Source organism: Hemitrygon akajei, chromosome 9, assembly GCF_048418815.1.
Source record: "Hemitrygon akajei chromosome 9, sHemAka1.3, whole genome shotgun sequence".
NCBI lineage: Eukaryota > Metazoa > Chordata > Chondrichthyes > Myliobatiformes > Dasyatidae > Hemitrygon > Hemitrygon akajei.
Window position 1 is genome coordinate 109,848,618 of NC_133132.1, and position 8,791 is coordinate 109,857,408.

General features: G+C 45.6%; 1 protein-coding gene across 3 annotated transcripts in view; it reads right to left on the reverse strand.

The window, feature by feature from the left end:
* The window catches only part of arhgef10 (Rho guanine nucleotide exchange factor (GEF) 10), a 204,024-nt gene extending 199,411 nt beyond the window's left edge, over positions 1–4,613 (reverse strand). For all 3 annotated transcript variants that reach the window (XM_073056767.1, XM_073056768.1, XM_073056766.1), the window contains exon 1: positions 4,514–4,613. The gene's annotated coding sequence lies outside the window, so the exon portion shown is untranslated. The remainder of the gene's footprint in view (positions 1–4,513) is intronic.
* Positions 4,614–8,791: the final 4,178 nt, after the last annotated feature.

Genomic DNA, 8,791 nt, shown 5'->3' on the forward strand with positions numbered 1-8,791 from the left:
CTCTGAGATTCATTTCCTTGTGGGCATACTCAATAAATCCAATAACCATAATAGAATCAATGAAAGACCTCACCAACAAGGTGGACAACTATTTTACAAAAGGCAACAAGATGTGTAAATACAAAAAAGAAAAGTAATAATAATAAATATCAAGAACATGAGATGAAGAGCCCTTGAAAGTGAGTCCATTGGCTGTGACAACATTTCAGTGATGGAGGGGAAGAGCCTGACAGTAGAAGGGTAATAACTGTTCCTGAACTTGATGGTGTGAATCCTGAGGCTCCTGTACCTTCTTCCTTATGACAGCAGCGAGAAGAGAGCATGATCTGTGTGGTGGGGTTCCTGATGATGAATGCTGCTTTCCTGTGACAATCCAATACTCCAATCAATAAAGACAAATATTCCGTATGTCTTCCTTGTCATCCAATCTTCTTGTATTGCCACTTTCAGGGATTTATGGACTTGGACCACAAGATTCATAAGCAGAGGTTGAGTTATCATGTTATCCTGAGTAGTAAGGGTTTCAAAGGTTACAAGGAGAAGACAGGAGAATGGGGTTCATAAATTAGCCATGATAGAATGGTGGAGCAGACTTGATGGGCCAAATGGCCTAATTCTGTTTTTGTAATTTGGTGCTGTTAAGGGTCCCATCATATTTTTGTAGATGTTACCCTTATATTTGACCTCCTAAAGTTACCTCAGTTATCTGAACTAACTGGTCGCATCACAGCCTGGTATGGAAACACCAATGCCCAGGAAAGGTAAAGGCTACAGAAAGTGGTAGATACAGCCCAGTCCATCATAGGCAATGCCCTCCCCACCACTGAGTACATATACAAAGACTGCAGCTACAAGAAAGCAACATCCATCATCAAGGATCGCACACCTTCCAGGCCATGCTCTCTTGGACATGAGGTATGTGAGCCTTAGGTCCCACACCACCAGGTTCAGGAACAGTTACTGGCCTTCAACCATCTGGCTCCTGAACTGGTGTGGATGCCTTCACTCACCTCAAATCAGAACCGATTTCACAACCTGCAGACTCACTTTCAAGGACTCTACAACTCATGTTCTCACTATTATTTGCTATTTTTATTTGAACAACTTGTCTTCTTTTGCACGTTGTCTGTCAGTCTGTGTACAGTATAGTTTTTTTATTTTCCTCTAAATGGCCACAAGAAAATTTAATTCAAGTTAGTATATAATATATGTAAGTGAACTTTAATAATAAATTTTACTTTGACATTGAAATTCTTTTACTTTGAACTCCATCTGCCATTTTTCTGCCTGTCTCTGCAACTGATCGATATACGGCTGAATTCTTTGACATTCTTCACTTCCCACATCTCTGCCACTTCACATCTCATCAGCAAACTTACTCATCAGTTTATCTGTATGTATGTAATACAGAAATCCCAGCACAGGTACTACTACCTCCCGTCTGCCATGGCAAGCCATTGCTGAATCCAAAATGTGATGTCAATATCTAAGGACCTAACCTGTAACACATTGATGAGGCCATAAAAAAGGCAAGACAGCGGCTATATTTTACTAGGAGTTTGTGGAGATTTGGTTTGTGAACTAAACCACTCGAAAACTTCTACACATGTACTGTGTAGAGCACTCTGACTGTCTGCATCACTGTTAGGGGGCGGGATGGGGGCTACTGCACAAAATTGAAGTTGCTGAAACTTGTAAAATTAGGCAGCTCCATCTTGGGTACTAGCCTCCATGGCACCCAAGACATCTTCAAGTAGCGGTGCTTTTGGAAGGCGGCGTCCATGATTAGGGATCCCCAATAATCAGGACATGTCCCCTTCTCATTGTTACCATCGGGAAGGAGGTACAAAAGCCTGAAGGCACACACTCAGCGACTCAGGAACAGCTGCTTCCCCTCTGCCATCCGATTTCTAAATGGACATTGAACCTATGAACACTACCTCACTACTTATTTATTTCTATTTTTGCACTATTTAACTATTATATATTTACTGTAATTCATTTCCCTATTGTATTGCATTGTACTGCTGCCATAAAGTTAACAAAGTTCACAACATACGCCAGTGATAACCCTGTGCCTGATACCTCCACAGCAGCGCTGGCATCAAGCAAGGCTTGCTAAGAACAGACATTCCACTTATGACACAAATTGTGCACTCACTGTAACACAAAGGATTTTAGCACCACTCCCTAGACATCACAGCTTTGATAATTATCAAGGCCTCAGAGACAAAATATAACAAACCACAGATTTCAGTTAGTTATCACGCCAGTGACTAGTACCACATTTTTTTTTACCACTAGAATCTACCGATGCACTAAAATAGCGTCAAGGTTGGGGGATTGTTCTGGTGTAGCACAACTGCCACTTTGCTGGATCTTTAAAAATATTGCTTCCAACTTATCAAAAATAATATTGCTTGCAGTCCTGATCACTATACTATAGGGAGGACGTGATTACGCTAGAGAAGCTTCTGGAAAGATTTTTAAGGATATCACTGGGACCAATTGTAAGGGGAGACTGCATTGACTGGGCCCATTTTCTCTGGAGTGAAGGAGACTGTATAGAGATTTATAAAGTCATGAGGGGCATAGATAAGATAGATGGTCACAGTCTTCTTCCCCAAGACAGAAGACACGTAGACAAGCTGCGAGGGGAAAAATGCAAAAAGTACCTGAGGGGCAACATTTTCCACACAGGGTGCAGCCCATATGCGGAATGAGCTGCCAGAGGAACTGGTTGAGCCAAGTTCAATAACAATGGCACTTGGACAGGGTAATCGATGGGAAAAGTTTAGAGGGATGAGGGGCAAATGGGACTTGGTCAGGCATGGGCGTGTTGGGCTGAAGGGCCTGTTTCTGTACTGCATGACTCTGACTTTAAAAAAAATCTAATTATTTTGCATTATTTCCGAGACCAGACCTACAATCCAAGAATCAGAATTCCAAAGTATTTCTCGATGCAATTACGGAATCCTGGTTTGAAAGATCAGGAGCTATGCAGCGCAAGTTGAGTGGGGACAGTACCAGGCGAGTGTGCTTTTCACACTGAGGCTCAATGTATAAACACTGTGCGATCCTCCACACTGGGTATCATCTGCATGGTTTTCAGGCAGTGGTTATTGAGAAAAAATATTGAAGTACAGGAAAGATACAGAGCTGCAGACTGGGCTTGAGAGTAATGGCCCTTGCCTGGAATACTGCTCTAAATCTGTTTGGTCCGGTGGCAAAGTTCCAACTGCTCGAGGCTGGAAAGTTTGTCAGAAAACTCCCGACCCTTTTGAGTTCGTTTCTCAGCCTGTCATACCCAGAATACACCACAGACAGATGTGCCATAACGTGATATCGATCGGAACTAGAAAACCACTGAGAAATTACTTTGGGAACTGCCAAGCAGGGGAAAAGTCAGCACTTGGGGAAGGGAGTTATTTCCCTGTAACCGCACCGTAGAAAGTAGACACGCCCGACGGGTAGTCAACCGCACCGGAACTTGACAATCAATCGCTTCTGATGACAAATGGGCTTCAGCCTCCCCTCCCTCCATTGAGGACATCTGCAAAAGGCGGTGCCTCTACAAGCAGCATCCATCACTAAAGTCCATTACCATGCGGGACATGCCATCCTCTCGATACTACCTCTGGGGAGCAAAGTACAGGAGACGGAAGACCTGCACTCAGTGATCCAGGAATAGTCCCTTTCCCTCCGAGATCAGATTTCTGAAAGGTGCATGAACCCATAAACATCTCCTCATTCCTTTATTTCGCATTTTTGGCAACTTTAAGTACTTTTATATCTTTATACAAGAACACATTTCACGTCACGTGTCAGAGATAAGAAATCTGGTTCTGACAGGGACGAGGATGCTCTATTAAACAATGTAGCCGACTCTGGAATGCCCGGTTTCACAGAAACAAACTGACAACAACTGAATAAAAAACTTTATTTCTGAGACTCCTTCACTGTTGTTGCTGGATTGAAACCCACCCCTTTCCACCTCCCCAAAATGGTACAATTGTCTTTAAAACTCGCATTTCCTAAGTAACGTGAGGTTCCGTTAAGAATGTAACAGCAGAAATTCCCTATAACAGGGATAAAACTGGAGTCACAAGGCGTCATTGCACTCCAGTGTGCAGAGTGCCCACCCCCGTGACAACTTCCAAACGTGACCGAGACATCCAACCTCCCAGCTAAAACAACAGACAACCTTCCACACTCAGCACAAGGTGGTCTGCAAAATCAAACTCAGCCTCTCCCTCACCACCTCCCCGCATCTGTCTCTCCCACCCTCCGTCACCTCCTTCTCTCTCTCCTGCTTCCCTCATCTGTCTCTCCAACTCTCCTCCCTCCCTCACTTCTCCCACTCCCTCTCTTCCTCCCCTCCCACCACTCCACCCTTTCCCCCTTCTCTCTGCACAAATCGACACAAACCGGGAGAAATCTCGACTTTAACCCCACAAGAAGGTGTCTGGACTCCCGCAACTGGCCCTGGACAGGGATAAAGGCCCATACTTACCAACGATGTCAGCTCCGAGTTCCCGGCACTGGGATAAACTCCGGCCGCTGGCCCCCAGCTCACTGCCTGCCCCGCGCCGCCACTCACTGGCTTCAGCTACACCCTCACCGCCTCCCATTGGTTCAACTACACGTCAATCAATTGCCGTTGTCAAGGGAGCGACGAGTAGAAACCCACAAAATGCTGGAGGAACGCGGCATGGTCGAGACGCGTCTGGGGAGGGTCCTGGCCCGACTGTTCACTGACTATTCTTAATGTAGATGCAAAGTCTGTTTAGGATGTGTGTGTGTGTGTGTGTGTGTGTGTGTGTGTGTGTGTGTGTGTGTGTGTGTGTGTGTGTGTGTGTGTGTGTGTGTGTGTGTGTGTGTGTGTGTGTGTGTGTGTGTGTGTGTGTGTGTGTGTGTGTGTGTGTGTGTGTGTGTGTGTGTGTGTGTGTGTGTGTCTAGATTGTGTATCATTCACCTAAAATAGGAGGCGGGGTGGGAAGGAAGGGGTGACTTGGGACGGGATGGGAGGGAGGAGGGGAGGCGATTAGGAGAGGGTGGGGTGAGTGGGGAGGGGGAGGAAGAAGGGTTAGGATGGGAGGGGAGCGTGTGGTGGGAAGGGCGGATAAGAGAGGGTATGGGATGGGAGGAGAGAGGATGGTGAGGGTAGGGGTAGGAGGGGCGGGAGAGGGAAAATGGAGGGATGTAGGGGCAGAGTGTTGAATGGGGAGTAGAGGATGAGCTGTGGAGAGGCAGAGAGATGGGTTGAGGCAGGGGAGGGGTATTGTAGGGGTTTGGAGGAAAGGGAGAAAGATGGATGAATGGGGTGGGGAAGAGTTGAGGAGAGAAGAGTGAACAGGTGGATGGGATGGAGTGGGAGCGAAGGTGAAGAAGGGAGAGAGGGGTGGAGAGAAGGGGTAGGGGTGTATATAGAGGAGGAATGGAAGAGGGCAGAATGGTTGTGAGGGCTGTACAGGGAGTGGAACAGAAGGGAATAGAGAGGGTGGGGAGGGGTGGAAGAATGACGGGGATAAGGAGAGGGTGTGAGGAGGGATGGGGTTGGTGGCAGAGAGTAGGGGGAATAGGAAAGAGGTGGAGTGAGAGGGCAGGAGAAAGAGTGGGGCAAGGGGGGGTTGGGGAGTGGTGGAAAGGCAAAGGGGCCAATGAGAATGGAGAAAGAGTGTGGGGGTGGGGGAGGGGGAATGGAACAGGAAAGGAAGGGAGAGGGTGAGATGGTATGAGAAGGTGTGGGGAGATGGGGAACCGTGGAAAGAGGAGGCTAGGGAGGGAAGGGACTGGGGGAGGAGAGAAAGGAAGGGAATGGAATGGAAGGAGGAGGGGTGGTTGGAAAGAGGATGTGGGGATGGTGGGAGAGTGTGGGATGTGCTGTTAATTGGCCATCACTGTATTTATTAACACCATGCATATTGTGAGCTTCACGTGAGCGAGGAGTTTCACTGAATCCTGGTGTGTGACAATAAACTAACCTGTATCTGAATCACTGGATGTTTGAAAATTACAGAATTAGGAGACATTTTGTTGGAACTCACTCGTAGGTTTGTGCCTGTACCTGATCTGTGACTGAGATATCCAACTAAACTTAAGGATGTGCTGGGGGCAGCCTGCAAGTGTGACCACGCATTCCAGCACCAACATAGCATGGCCACAATGTTCAGCAGAACAGCGCAAGTAGCGACAACAGCAGCAAAACAACCCCTTTTCCCAACCATCCACACCTATAAGCCTCCAACCTCTGGTCCTTGGCCACCAGACTCTCAGACATCGGACCTACAACTTTGGTCTTTGCAGATATCTGGAGAGTGATCTTGCATTCACAATGGTGACTGTGGGTTCAGGTGCATTGGGGACTGTTGAGACGTCCTGATCCTTGTAAATATGGTGAAGATCCAACTGCATTGAACCAGATTCTGACGCCCCTATGCGTCAAAAACAATCCTTCCTCAGATCCCCTCTCAAAGTGATTCTAAGATACAGGATTCATCAGGCAATGTCTTATTATGAATAGTCAGCAAGGCTTTGTGTGTGGAAAGTCATCTCACAAATTGCTTTGTTTTTTTTTGAAGAGGTGACAAAGAGGATTGATGAGGGGAGGGTGGTAGCTGTTGTTCACATGACCTTGAACTTGGTTTAGAAGTTATATCACACGGGATCTATGGTGCCACACACAAGGCTGCTTACCAAGTTAAGGGCCCACGATATTCCAGGAAAGGTGCCGGCATGGTTAGAGCATGTAGGCGGCAGTGAGTAGGAATAAAAGGATCCTTTTCTGGTTGGCTGCCAGTGACTAGTGGTGTTCTGCAGGGCTTGGTGTTGGGACCACTTCTTTTTATGCTGTATATCAATGATATAGATGGCTTTGTTGCCAAGTTTGCAGATGATACAAAAACTGGTGGAAGGCCAGCTAGTGTTGAGGAAGCAGGTAGGATGCAGAAGGACTTAAGACAGTTTAGGAGAATGGGCAAGAAAGTGGCAAATGAAATACAATGTTGGAAATGCATGGTCATGCACTTTGGTGGTAGAAATAAATGTCCAGAATATTTTCTAAATGGGAAGAAAATTCAAAAATCTGTGATGCAAAGGGACTAAGCAGCCCTTGTGCCAAACACGCTAAAGGTTAACTTGCAGGTTGAATTGGTGGTGAGAAAGGCAAATGCTTCGTTTGCATTCATTTCAAGAACAGGAATTTGATGCTGATGCTTTATAAGGTACAAGAGGCCTCACCTTGAGTATTGTGAACAGATTTGGGCTGCTCATCTAAGAAAAGTGTGCTGGCATTGGCGAGGGTTCAGAGGAAGTTCACAAGGATGATTCCAGGAATGTGGAAAGGACGTTTCCCATGATGGAGAGTCTAGTCAAGAGGGCACAGCCTCAGGCCAGAGGGGCATCTATTTCAAACAGAGATGTGGAGAAATTTCTTTAGCAGAGGGTGGTGAATTTGTTACCATGGGCAGCTGTGGAGGCCAAGTCGTTGGGTGTATTTAAGGCAGAGACTGGTATGTTCTCGATTGGACACAGCGTATTGGGTTATGGGGAGAAGGCTGGGGAGTGGGCCTGCGATGGGGAGGAAAAGGATCAGCCAAGATTGAATGCCAGAGCAGATTCGATGGGTCAAATATCCTCATTCTGCTCCTATGTGTTATGGTCTTAGAACATAGAACACTACAGCACAGCACAGGCCCTTAGGCCCACAATGTTGTGTCAACCTTTTAACATGCCCCACGATCATTCCAACCCTTCCTGCCCACATCAACCTTGATTTTTCTATCAGTCATGTGCATAAGTCTCTTAAATGTCCCTAATGTATCTTCCTCTACCCCTGCGTTGCACACACTCACCACTTAGTTTTACTTCAGTGTTGGCATGTTTGTTCCAACATTTCTATGTTTGTAAATTAAAATAATGAACAAGAGAAATTAATAAGGTCAGGAAGATTTTAAAAAGGTTGTGATAAGATTCTGGCTCTGGAAGTGTTCTCTGCAGCTGGCCTCTGTCTGACAACACTGAACCCTGGTGCTCAGATTTACAGTTACACACAATTTGCTTTTAGTTGTTTTATTTTTTGCATATTTATTTTGTAATGTACAGTAATTATATGCCTCTGCACAACACTGCTGCCACAGAGCAGCGAATTACACGTCAGCTAACCCACCTGATTCTGGAGGAGTTTGTCCCTGACCCAATGGTGCCATCTGGTGGACAGAGTGATTATAAAATGCCCCCCTTTCCCCGCTGAACAGTATCAGTAACATGCATTACTGCAACTGAGCCCATATTCCTCAAATAATAGAAAGATAATTATTTAAGTTTTAAAAGGAACAGCTGGCATTGCATCAATCACCATCAAATGAGGATACCAAACACAGCTATGTGGAACTGTTTGGAACTTCACTGTGGAAGATGATAGGTTCCTGATTAGTAAGAGTATCAAAGATTAAGCAGGGGAATGGGGTTTAAGGGGGAAATAAATCAGCCAGGATTGAACAGCAGAGCACTCTATGAGCTAAATGGCCCAATTCTGCTCCTATGTCTTATGGAAAAGTCTGGCCTCACCCACCAGCAGTGATTAGTCAAAGTAACTATATTTTCAAAGTTCATATATGTTACGTACCACCTTGAGATTCATTTTCTGATAGACAATGAATCGCTAGAAAAATAAATACAACAGAATTAGTGAAAAACTATACATAAATAAGTCCAATGTGCAAACATAAATTGTTCAAATAAAAGGAATACACAAAATTGAGAACAGGAGTTGTAGAGTCCTTGAAAGTGA